Source organism: Saccopteryx bilineata, chromosome 2 (assembly GCF_036850765.1).
Source record: "Saccopteryx bilineata isolate mSacBil1 chromosome 2, mSacBil1_pri_phased_curated, whole genome shotgun sequence".
Classification (NCBI taxonomy): domain Eukaryota; kingdom Metazoa; phylum Chordata; class Mammalia; order Chiroptera; family Emballonuridae; genus Saccopteryx; species Saccopteryx bilineata.
The window spans coordinates 225,379,136-225,392,358 of NC_089491.1; the positions used below are offsets into that span (position 1 = coordinate 225,379,136).

The window sequence follows — 13,223 nt, forward strand, 5'->3', positions numbered from 1 at the left end:
AAAATTTTTTAAATGCTGGTTCATAAGTCCCACACTTGAGCTACTGAATCAGAATCTCTCTCTAAAAAGAAAAAGAAAAAAAAATCTCTTAGTGTTGGCCAAGAACCTGTGTCTTACAAAGAACCCAACTTCCTGAAGGCTTCTTTGGCTAGTTTGCCTGTGATGGCTTGGTGAATTGACGAGGTCTTTCTCTTGTCCTATTACCTACTGGAAAAGCAACAAGTACCCCTTTTAAAACAAGCCCCCCATTTTGCATTGCATGGGAGCATCTAATAATCCAATTTGCCTCTATGGTCAAATATTTAGCCTTTTTCCTATGCTTCCATTTCATTATCATTGTTCTGAATTCTATAAGCACTAAAAAAATCCCTTTCTGTCTCTAAATGTGGTTTGCATAGTTATACTCTTGACCCCTCAATGTAGAGTCTTTCTAAATGTTTTCATTCCATAGAACATCAACCTTTCTCCACTCAGCAAAGACAAGTTCAAACAGATACTGAGTTCAACGGGAGACTCGTTTTCCATTTTCCATGGCAAAGAATCTGAGCACCGGAATAAGTCAGAGGTATCATTTGCTGAATATTTTTGTAAAGACAGTTTAATTTCAGGCCCTTTATTTGAGAGAGAGTTGGCTAACCCAAATAAAACATTATACATCTGTCTGTTGTTATAAGTGACCAACTTCAGCTGAACGTTATTACTTAATAACAGCTCACTTTCCTATAGAGCAAGAATGTGTAGCAACTGAAGAGCAAATGGAAATTTCCTTTGGTTTACCACCCTTGGTCTCTCCGTGCTCCAACATGCGAAGAACTTGGTAATAAGCATATTCTCCCCTCTAATCACAGCATGGCTTGGACATGCATTGTTGTGAGATGACTGGTAAAACAGGAAAATTTATGTCTGGGGGGGGGGGGAAGAGCACACGACTAACTGGATTGTGTTAGTCTCCGAAATGCAATGCTCCAGATTTTCTCTTCAGGGAAGAGATTGCTTTAACTAGCTCATAGAATCTTGTCTGGATTCGATCAAACGCAGTACAGGAAAGATAGTTCAAAACTCTGCCGTTTAGATAAGGGAACTCACACAGGGTGTGTGAGCTCATCAGCTGTAACCTGGAACATGTCAGGATGGAAGGCATCTGTTTTTGCAGATGGTGCTTAGAGCAACAAGGCTTTCACTTAGTGTTTTCCTATGTAATGAAACTTCAAACTTAGAGCATCAACAAAGGAAGAGAATGACAGGAAGCAGGCAAGGATGCCATCTTCTCTCACACTCATTGTTGTGCTGGAAAGTGGCTTGAGACAGATTATTGATATATTTTTTACAAGGCAGTAATATATAATTTGAACCATCTTAAAGTGATTTTCCCCTAAATAAACCTCTTACTCACTAAGACAGTGAACACACCACCTCTAAGCACTCATACCTTTCTCTATCTCACATTTACAATTTTTTATGATGATAAAGGCATATAAATATAGAAAGTATCACTTTCTAGAGAGACGTATCGACTTCAGGCTGGCTTGTGACTCTGGTTTCAGTCTGACTACTCTGTCTTCTGTTTGAAATGAATTGGAACTATCGGTCTCTACTGGTTGATGGTTAATGGACTGGGTGTGATTCACCTGGAACACCACGGGAGAGTTCTTCTCCTTGGTGATTTCTATGCTCTTTATTATTATAATTGGAATCTCATCCCAGAAAAGGGAAATTATGACTTTTGCTTGATTTGGAGCCAAGTTATTTAACAATGAGACGAGTGTCAAAAGGTTTTGAAATTCAGTTTCACTGTCAGCCTAAACTCTGACCACATTTCTTTGATACAGAACTGGGTATCACAGGATCTCAGGGGAACACTGCTAAGACCAAAATTCTTGGCCTGTGGTCAATTTTCTTTAAGGACAGGCAATGTTTCCAAGTTATCCACTTGTCCTGAAGTTGGAAACATAGATGCTTTGATTGTGGAGTGATAATAAGAAATTTTCAAATTTCCAAAGACTTCCTTTTGCATTCATTCAAAGTCTGAGACCTTTGGGAGAACTAACCTTCGTTAGTAAGCAGCGTAAGAAAACATGTTCTTACCATCTGGAGTTAATTAGCTAGAGGACTGTTCGCTCAACTTTGGTGTTTTCAGGGTTGCCAGGTAAAATACAAGATGCCCAGTTAAACTAAATTTCCGATGGACAGCAACAAATTGTTTAGTACCAGTTATGTCCCAAGCAGTATTCAGTATATACTTGACACTAAAAAGTATTTATTGTTTGCCTGAAATCCATCTATATAGGTACTCTACAGATACAGCACAGATTTGCTAAATCTGGCATCCTTAGGAAAGAGCAAGTTTATGCTCAAGAGTAGTTCAGGAGGTCAAAAAACTTAAAGATCAAGTTTAATGTGCAGACATTCTGAGAAGAATAGTAATCCCGATTTTCTCCGTACTAGGAGCCCTGAAAACAGATATTGCCGTTGTGGGCAGACAGGGCAGCCTCTGCATGCACAGTGCACCTGAGGCACGGGGAACCGGGTAAGCCAGCCTCATCTGAATGTTTTAGCCTGGGGTTCTCGGCCACGATTGTGTTGTGGTCCTTTTTAGCAGACTGGTAATGTGTCTGAATGCTTTCTCAGTTTAAATAGATAGAAGCAAAACTACGGTTACGAAGGACACCAGTCATATTAAAACGCACTTGGTAAAATATTTAAAAAAAAACAAAATTGTGCTTCTTTTCAAGCATTAATTGGTAAGAGCTAGCAATTTGAAGGTGTGATGACTGGAAATATTAAAGACCTCCCAGGCAGCTGCAGCGTAGTGTGACATACCGTGATGTCTCCTATGACGAAGTCACAGGGGGCTGCTGTGGTTGTACTGTGTTACACACTCAGAGTAAAAAAAAGGACACATTTTACTTAGAAGTGATTGAGGAAAAACAGTTTCTATTGTTTTCCATCAGAGATCACAGATCCTCCTGAATTCTACTCCTGATTTCTGCAGGCTCCGTGGACCTGGGCTCACACCCTGCTGGGAAGGAGACTTCTCCAGGACACTGTCCCCATAATGTCACAGAGATCATCCAACCTACCAGATCATTCCTGATCAATCTCCCCTTAGATGCTCTTGTGACAGTCTTTAACAATTAGCCTTCCAGATACTGTTTTTCTGTAAGAAGAGTAGGGATACTTCACTATTAGAAGCACAGCTAATTCCTTGTTTACAGGACATTGCCATATTACCACTAGAGTGAACAGCGACCATCACCCTGGTGCTGACATATCTGCCCAGGGGAGACATTCCAACGGCCCCTCCTCTGGAATTAGTGGTACCGTTCCTTCTTACATGCAGACAAAGGAGGAAATAACAGCTGGGATACACACGTGATCCCCTGTCTTCATAGCCAAAGCATGTTGCATTTCTTAGAATTGGGAAGCAGGAATTTTATTGTTAATATACTATTCAGTCCCATGCAACATTAAATCACCATGGTTTCATTATAATCTTTACCAGGAAAAGAGAGCTTACTTATCCAGAGAGTAGTCACTCAGACAAGGACCCCACATAAATTGCCCAGTAGCCTCCTCTGCCAACAGGGTAAATCCTGAGCCCCTTTTGCAAGGTGGAAGACACTGCGAAGCCCTGGCTCCCCCCACCCCTTCGTCAGCCTGTTTCCTTCAGGACTTAGCCTGGGAGTGTACTTGCCTTTTCCCAAATGTCTCCATGCCTTCCCAAAGGTTGTCCTCTCCCGTTCTCAGTCAACCCACATGTCCTTTAAAAGTCAGGTTGAATATTAGCTCCTCTGTGCTTAAAAAAAACCCAAACACTTCTTCAGAGGCAGTGTGGTATAAAGGTTAAAAGAGTACAGGGTCCTGCTTCTATTAATGGTAGCTGTGCGACTTTGGATAACTTACTTAACCCCTCTGAGACTCAGTTTACCTATCTGCAGAATAGTGCTAATAAGAATTCTTGTGCATGATGGGATTGTGTGAAGTCAAAATATGATATATGCAAAGCACCATGAAACTCATCATTATATGAGTTAGCTATTCCTATTGTGTGTTTACAATAAGCAAAACACATAAAATAGGACTTACAAAACGGAAATGACATTCACCACAGATGAGAGCAGAGGGGTAGTAATGTGGTAATAGAAAGTTCTTGTACAACAATAAGATCCCTTGTCCCCCAAATGGCAATGTTTATAAATATATGATTCAAGAAAATGTAAAAGGCGGAAACACTGGAGGATATTTTAACAACACATTCATTTGTGCCCTGAAAGTGTACTGAGCACCTGCTCTGTGTTCAGCAGCGTGCAAGGCGCTGAAGCCCCAACAGGATCAGGACTGCTGTGGTTGTCACTTTCGTGCAGTTCACCCCTGAGCAGGGGATTCTTAAGTAAATCATCAGACAAGTTACTTAGAGACATTTGTGAGGAGCATTAGGGAGAAAGTCAAGGATGAATAAGGGAGTAGAACATGGAGAGTATACCATGCCCCAGTCTGGGGTTTCAGGATGGCTTTCCTGGGTAGATGGCATTACAGTGGAGAAACACAGAATAATGTGGCTGGTAAGGAAACCGGCTAGGAGAAAGATGATCTTTCTGGCAAGAGAGACCCCTGGCGTTTGCAAAGGCATAGAGCTCATGAGAGTACTGAGTATTGAGGAGAGGAGAGTGGAAGGGGAGTCAGGTGGGAACTCAAGGCAAAGGCCTGCTGTGCAAGGCTGGGTGGGCTCCTTGAGGACTGTCATCTTCATCTTAGGAGAAGAAGCCCCTCAGGGTTTCAATCACAGAAGACATAGGATCAGTTTTGCTTGTCAAAGTCATCATTTGTTGTTGTTGTTGTTGTTGTGTGTGTGACAGAGACAGAGAGAGAGAGTCAGAGAGAGGGACAGATAGGGACAGACAGACAGAAAGGGAGAAAGATGACAAGCATCAATTATTCATTGTGGCTCCATAGTATCCTTAGTTGTTCATCAGTTGCCTTCTCATATGTGCCTTGACTGGGGGGCTACAGCAGAGTGAGTGACCCCTTGCTTAAGCCAGCGACCTTGGGGTCATGTCTATGATCCAACACTCAAGCCAGCAATCCCATGCTCAAACTGGTGAGCCCGCACTCAAGTTGGCGACCTCTGGGTGATGAACCTGAGTCCTCTACGTCTCAATCTGACACTCTGTCCACTGCACCACTGCCTGGTCAGGCTAAAGTAATTGTTTTTGACACAGTGTGGAGAATGGATTGGAAAAAGGCAAGTGGAGATGCTGAAAGTCTAGCTAACCTGAGCTGTCAGGAATCCAAGCCTGAAGTACTGCTGCTTGGACAAGGGTGGTGCCAGTGAATTGAGAGGAAGGAGGTGTCCTGACTCACCAATTCCAGATGGATTCAAAGGGCATCTCTAACGGGTGGGCATTGGGACGAGGGTGAACAGGCAGATGAGGTCTCAGAGATGACCCTGACAGCCTGTGTGAAAATGAGGTGGCTGGAATGGGTGGTGGTTTACTGATTCATAGGGCACTGGGTATTCCTCACAATTTAAAAGCCATTCATATGTGATCAGAGAGCCTGGTTGTTCAAATGTTTTGATATTATATTGGTTTGGAGTTCACTGGGTACTTAATATCAGTGTGGGAAGATCCAGTCTGGGGGCAAGTTTTGAGAGCATGCATGGAGTTGCCTGGGATACCCCAAAGCAGAGATGGAACTGTTGTCCCATAGGTCTGATGTTCAAGAGACAGCTGGCCAAGAGGACTGCCTGTCATCTCCAAGTCTCCAAGTGGAACCTGAGACTTGTAAGCAGATGCCATTCTCTTAGACACAGCTTGAAGGAGAAACAAACCCAGACAGAGCCCTGCACAGCCCCTCGGCCAGGCAGAGGTGGTCTCACTGGCAAATAAGACCAAGGAGCGCCCCTGGGTCCAAGAAACACAGCCTATCATTTATCCAAGGTTTGAAAAACCATGTCAGCATCCCGTACTGACAAGCGTGCAGAGGTGAATGACTTTGTACCCAGCTTCTGACAGAGTAATCAGGCATAGCTTTTTCTGGCAGCAATTTGACAAGGAATACCCAACACTGAAGATTTATACTCTTTGACCCAGTAGGTGTATGTTAATAAGAAATGTGCATCAGGATCATGTCTGAGTAGGTTGTCTACATTAGTTATAATATTAACACATTCTAATCAGCCTGGGCCACCAATAATGTAGAAAGGATATTAAATGTTTAAAACATTTATAAGCTGAATTATTATGTAGTTTTTAAGAATCACCACAAAGCTAAATAGGTGAAGTTGAAAAAAAGCACCTGATAAAGCTGCGTGTGCAGGGTAACAGCTCTGACGTGCTCTAGGCGGGATTAACATGAAAGTCCTCTAAAATATTAGCAGCAGTTAGCTCTTCAAAGGAGAACAAAATTAGGAAGGTTTTTCAATCAGATTTTCCATTTTTATGCAGTTAATCTGAAAATTCAATTTCTCCAGCACAGACCATTCCCAAACATTCCAGATTTTACTGTAAATGGGAAGTATTATACTTGCTGAGCTCCACTGAGAAACTTTCCACCCACGGCTGTGGCCAAGCAATATGAAATGTTACTCCTAGAGACCTTCTGATCACACTGATCCAGGCAAGCACCGAGTGCTCAGCGAGTGTGCAGGGTTATTATTTCATGTCAATGGAAGGCTTTACTTAATTGACTGAGTTAGAGAGGAACGCGGGGGAAGCAGGTTTTCTGCCCAGTGCCTTTGCTTGAACATGTCCCTTTATCCTAAATCCTTTTCTGTGTCTGTGCCTGACACTCTCCTATTCAGCCCCGAAGGCCCAGTTCAGATGTCACCTCCTCCGGCTTCTTCTTGTTCCTTTTCCCTGTCATTTGCACTGTCCACAGTTCATGCTCAAACTCAAGGCGTTGCTGTAATGCTCTGTTCCAAAACTTCCCTTTCTCTTTAAACGAAACTCTGTGAGTGGGTGTTCAATTCATCTTTCTACCTGAATGCCAACACGAGGCCTGCCATGAGGTAGGGATTTAGTGCTTGAGGGAGAACAGGGTGAGCAGAGAGATTCCATTCTGGAAAACTCAGAGCTGCCCGGATTTAGTAACTGGTGGAGCTCATTTGAAAATGTGGGATGAGATATTCTGGGTCAGAAGGGAAGCCAGTTCAAAACTAGGTACATGGGGTAGGAGAGAAAGGGACCATATATGCCACTGACTTGCATGATTGAGCTAGAAATAAAGATTAGAATTCCTATGTGGATTCACAACACAAAGAATATTCTATAATATTCTACCTTGAATAGGAATGGGTTTTACATTTCTCAAACTGACCAAATGGATATGCACTCGGGGTACTGTATATTCCATTTAGCCCAACAAGTTACTCACTAAGTCTGTCTTGTGTTCTGTTTTGTGTCAGCACACCAGTCATCATATTCGGGGTCTAAGGCTCCCTTAGTTCTCTGCTTCCTGAGAATGGCGCCTCTGATGTGTTGGACCACAGCAATCCAAGAGGGCATAGCAATAGAGTAATAGTTCAAATAGAACAATTTCAGTAGAATTGTTCAAACATAGCTTCTACTTTAGCCTTTTAAATTCTTTGTTTGTGTATATTTCAGTATGTATATATTAGTATAGCAGACAAAAAAATTATGTATTGTGCCTGTCTCAACATGTGTGTGTGTGTGTGTGGTTGTGTTTGTATGGTTCTGTGTGTGTCAAGTGTGTGTGTGTGTCTGTGTGTGTCTGTGTGTGTGTAGGGAGATTGTAAAATTTTGAATCCATTGCTTTAGGCCAGTGCTTATTAAACTTTAATGTACAAATTGAATGGGTATCCTATTACAATGCAAATTTTGAATCAGAGGGTCTGTGCTGAATTCTCAGAATTGTACTTCTAACAAGCTCCCAGGTGCTGTGAGGCTGCAGCTACCCTGTGAGTTGCAAAATCAGCCTTTTACAACCATAGATCCTCATCTGAACTACAGCACAGAGCACAGAAGATGGTTTCAGGGACTTTCCTCAACTAGCACCACAGCAGATGCTGGGTGAAAAGGTAGCTTATTGCAAAGAGGAACATATGGAGTCTGGTAAGGCTGATTTCTCTCAAAGAACTCTTCCGAGAAGAAACCTATGGGAAGCTTGCTGGGCATATGGCTTTAACTATGGGAGAAAGTTCAAGGTCACTAGCCGACTTCATTATTTTTTTAAAAAAACACTGTTTATAAATCACCGTACAGTACTGCAAACAGCCCTGTAGTGAGCAGTTCTTTTCCAGTGTTTGGCTTATAACTAGAAACTTCCTTTATGAGAAGCATAGCTAGAAACCAAGGTCTTAGCCATTCTCGATTGTCAAAGATCCTGTTAAGTGGAAGGGTGCTAAGCTGGGCATTTCTGGCTAATAAGAGCTACCTCCATACTCTCTCACCATGATGGCATACTAGTGTTAGGAGTATGTCCCCCGCCATATGGCAAGATCTTTGAAGGCAGGATTGGGCCATGTTCTTCTCTGCACCTACAGTAACACAATTCCTGGCATAGTAGGGGCTCAAAAAAAGTTTTAGTGACTCATACTCCTTACTCTATAAATGAGTCAACAAATGAATCAAAATGGATTAATAACCAATTCATAATTTAAAACATTTGAGCAGTTTCAACACATCACTATACATGAAGTTTTCTGAATTGTTTCTTTGAAGGGATTTTTATTTACACAATGGTTCTGTCTCTGTGAGAAATGCGTTTCCATCGTGTTGAAATCCTCTGGGTGAAGACACACTTCTTTTCTCTGCCCTGATGCTGACTCTCCTGGAAGCAGGACTAACCCTCTCGGCTCCCTGGATCAGTGGTTGCTCAGCTGTGGTTCACTACTGTCCTCAACAAGTACAAGGATGCTCAGATATAGCTTTTCTCCCTGGGAATGGTTTGCTTCTTATGGTGTGATTACTCATGCCGGTAGATACTGGAAGGATTAAAGGCTACCACTGGAGAAACAACAGTTATTTTCACATGTGCATTAGCTCATTGGCCCTGTTTGTGTCTGCTCCTTTGGTGGCCATTTTAGCAGCTTTCTTGACAACAGCTTTAAGAGGCCCCAGGGGCTTGACTTGATCACAGCGCAGTCAAGAGGGAAAGAGGGAAGCCCATGGGTCTGTTGGGCAGCCAAATGTTTCTGTTAATCCTCCCCTCCCCTAGTCCTTTCCATCAGACATCACACCATCTCCTTTGATCTCTAAGATTTGTTTATTGAAATCAAAGGGGCTAAGTTTATTTTGAATGGGCCCATTACCACCTTCTCAATCAGGAGAAATTGAATCTAGTTTCTAATATGCTATTCTTATTACCATTAAAAAATAACTATGAAATGATGGAGAGGGAAATGATAAAACTCACACATAGTTTAGAACTGCATATGATGACATGAGTCTTTGAACTTTGATAGGACACCCCTTGGCCTTGGACAGGCACTGAACTATGGCACTATTTCCTTGGGAGTTGCACTCTTCCCCAATGACTGCTAATCTCCAACATACCATTCATTCACTCATGTAGTCATTTATTTGCCAAACATTAAATACTATTATAAGAAAGAGTTAGTCTTTGAAATACATAAAGGTAAATGAAGCATGGGCCCAACCTTCAAAAATATACCATCCAGTAGAAGAGATGACATATACATATGTTGTTATTACACCAAGCAGAATACAATTCTTTGTGTCTACACAGTATCTCGTGATACATCTATACTTTTATAATAAAACTTAGGTTAAACCCTAGTCAGGTGGCACACTGGCTAGAACATTGACCTGGTGTGCCAGGGGTCCTGCACGTACGAGCAATCAATGAGTGTGAAATTAAGTAGAACAACTAAGTAAAATTGATGTAGAGTTGATGCTTCTCTTTCTCTCTCTCTCTCTCCTCTTTCTTCTTCTTACCTTCCTTTTCCTCTCCCTCTTTCTCAAATCAATGGGAAAATTTTAAAAAAAGAAAAATTATGATAATTCTTGATTCATGTTTTTTGTTTCATTCTATAAAACTATAATATGTGTAAAGGCAGGTAGGAACCTTGTCTTATTTTACTCTGTATTTCTGGATGTAACAGTCTTCTTGGCTCACATGTATGAGTGTGATAGCGAGAAACATACTAAGGATTTTCAAGAGAAGCATGGATTCTTTACAACTGGAAGAATCACAGAAGACTTCAAGCATTTTGTTAGGGGAGAAGAAATAGAGAACAAAGTGTCACTTGAAAGGGGAATTGCCCGTGAAAAAGTATGGCGTGGTGGTGTAGCACTTCTCTGACTGGGTCAGAGGGTACATAAATGACTCTCAATCATGGCTGCAGGTTAGAACCACCTGAGGAGATTTTAAAATGCCCAAATGCTATGGCTTCACTATGGGCCAATGGATTAGGATCTATTGTGGGGACAAGGAGAGGGATAGATGAGTAGAAGCTCGAGTTTTGGAATTTTTTTAAAGCTTCCCATTTGTGGCTAATGTGTATCCATGGTTGAGAATCACTGCAGTACCTCAATAAAGTTAGTTTGAGGCCTGATTGGAAGCTCAACTGACAATAGATGTTAAAAAGCTAGGGCCTGACCTGTGGTGGCACAGTGGATAAAGTGTTGACCTGGAACACTGAGGTTGCTGGTTCGAAACCCTGGGCTTACCCAGTTAAAGCTCATATGGGAGTTGATGCTTTCTGTGCCTCCACTCCCTTGTCTCTCTCTCTTATTTCTAAAAATGAATAAAATCTTTAAAAATAATATAACATAATATAATTAATATAATTAATATAATATAGTATAATATAATATAATATAATATAATATAATATAATATAATATAATATAATATAATATAATATAATAAAGACCATGGAGCTATAACTGAAAAGTTTGATCTTTCATCAGACAAGAAGTATTCTGGCTCAGTGAACCAGAAAGATTGAGGCGAGGAGAGTAGCTGCAGTGTGATTACTCAGAAGGCTTCTGAATTCATCCAGGCAGTGTATGCACTCGAGAGCAACATCTCCTCGGGTTACCACCAGGTGGGATCCGTGCCCCCGTTCATTGTGAAGCCACAACAGGAGTACTGCAGCTGAAGGAGATGTGGGGTTTGGTGCCTGGAAAAAGAGTAAGTCTTGAATGAAAAGCAGGGGTATTGAAGGCATCACGATGACATTGGCTCTGAGCCGGATTGCTTTGAGGTGCACACGTCTGGGAAGTAACTTTGGGGATGGCAATGGAGATTTGGGAGTCCCCACACAAGAAGTAGAAGTTGACCAAATATGAGTCAGTGAGATTGGCAATAAAGAAAAATACTAACAGAAGAAGGCATCCAGAAGCAGACTCCTGGAAACTAACTGCATTGAAGAGGAGAGAGGACTTCCCAGAGAAGAAGCTGGAGAAAAAGCACCTGATGGTTGCACAGTGATGTAAATCCATCAGAGTGGATAGTAAAGAGTCAAGATCTCAAGAAAAGGGACATGATCCAGAGGTCAAAGATTTAAGGGTGGACAAGGAGGCACTGATTCTTCTGGGGTGGGGAAGGGTAAATCTTAGAGAGGTAAGGGGCACCTGTTTCCCTATGACAGGAGGGAAAAAGAAGAGATATGTTCATTGCACATGTATTTATTAAACACCTACTATTTCCCGTATTGTTCTAGACAGTGGGGATTCACATCAGTACAATCAAGATGCTTGCTCTCATGAAGCTTAGGTTCCAGTTGTGAGCAAGGAGAAGAAAGATAAGTTATGGGAAAACATTGAGCTGTGAGGATGAAAGTGAAGGAACTGTGCTTTGTCTGGAGAATGATGGTCCTTTGGTATAAGAGGAACAGGGTTGAAGGATGTGAAACAGACAGGGATTACAGCTTTAGAGTAGCACATAGGAGAAATGATGAGAGATAGAGAAAGAAGTTTGGTGTAAGAGGAACAGGGTTGAGGGATGTGAAACAGACAGGGATTACAGCTTTAGAGTAGCACATAGGAGAAATGATGAGAGATGGAAAAAGAAGTTCAACCAGCTGCTAAGGCCCCTTACAGCCTCCCAGGCATGAACTGGTATCCTCGGTTACACCTAGTATGACTTTGCCAAGGCTGGGCAGCCTGGCAACACAGCTGGAGCATTAAAGAGGTGGGCTGCCCAAGGTTGGGAATTGGCAAGACCTCCGTAGTAATAGGTTACTGGGACTGGGGATTACAAATACCACATTAGAAACATAAACATTGGAAAACCACAGAATGTAAACGCTCAAGGTCACAGCACAATCATCAGCTCATGGAGTCTATATAGTAATTGAGCACATTAAGATGCCTACTAACTCTGCTGCTATCTAGCTTTAGAAGAACTATAATTTAGTATTGCTAGGTATCAATTAGTCCTGTTTTCCTCATCTGGAAAATGAGAGTTGGGCAAAATGACCTCACGGTTCTTCTCCAGCACGGATCGTGGTGAACGTCAGAGCGCACGTGAACCTCAGAGGTAATTTACGTCTTCAACGTTTACATTAAATGTTTAACTATTGGTGTTTAAAATCAACTGCAGAGCTAATGCAACCCTGTTAGTCAGTGCACACACAGCCCTTTGCTTTATGAACCATCCCAGTTTTAAAATAAATTGCCCTATGGAAATACACAACCTAAATTTTGGTGGCAGAAATCTCAAGTGTCATGGGTAATTGAATAGGGTAATTGATATGTCATTGCTAGAACACTGAAAAAGATTGGCTAAAATGACTAGAGATGAAAAGGTTCTCATATTTCCAAGCTGGGGAAATTGCTCTGTGAATATTGGGAGAAAAGGTAAAGATATTGGTTAAAGAACACACACAAAATTTAAAAAAGAAAAAAGAAAGGAATAAAAGGAGGAAGGAAGGGAGAAAAGGAGCTTTTCAAATATTAGGATGATAGTAGCTAGGGACATTAAATAATGTTTTGCAAATATGACTCACTTCACAGAACTAGAGCAATGTAAGAGGAATCTCTTTTGTCACTCTCAAAAATTGTGACTTGGCCCTGGCCGGTTGGCTCAGCGGTAGAGCGTCGGCCTGGTGTGCGGGGGACCCGGGTTTGATTCCTGGCCAGGGCACATAGGAGAAGCGCCCATTTGCTTCTCCACCCCCCCTCCTTCCTCTCTGTCTCTCTCTTCCCCTCCCGCAGCCAAGGCTCCATTGGAGCAAAGATGGCCCGGGCGCTGGGGATGGCTCCTTGGCCTCTGCCCCAGGCGCTAGAGTGGCT

The 13,223-nt window shown here is 42.1% G+C and overlaps 1 protein-coding gene across 4 annotated transcripts in view; it reads right to left on the bottom strand.

Annotated features, from left to right (window-relative positions):
* The window catches only part of KCNJ15 (potassium inwardly rectifying channel subfamily J member 15), a 42,053-nt gene that overhangs the window by 11,350 nt on the left and 17,480 nt on the right, over window positions 1-13,223 (bottom strand). The window contains exon 1 of one of the 4 annotated variants that reach the window (XM_066259372.1): window positions 3,691-3,727. The exons of the other annotated variants lie outside the window; for them this stretch is intronic. The gene's annotated coding sequence lies outside the window, so the exon portion shown is untranslated. Of the gene's footprint in view, window positions 1-3,690; window positions 3,728-13,223 lie in introns of those variants that run through there. 4 annotated transcript variants of the gene reach the window in all.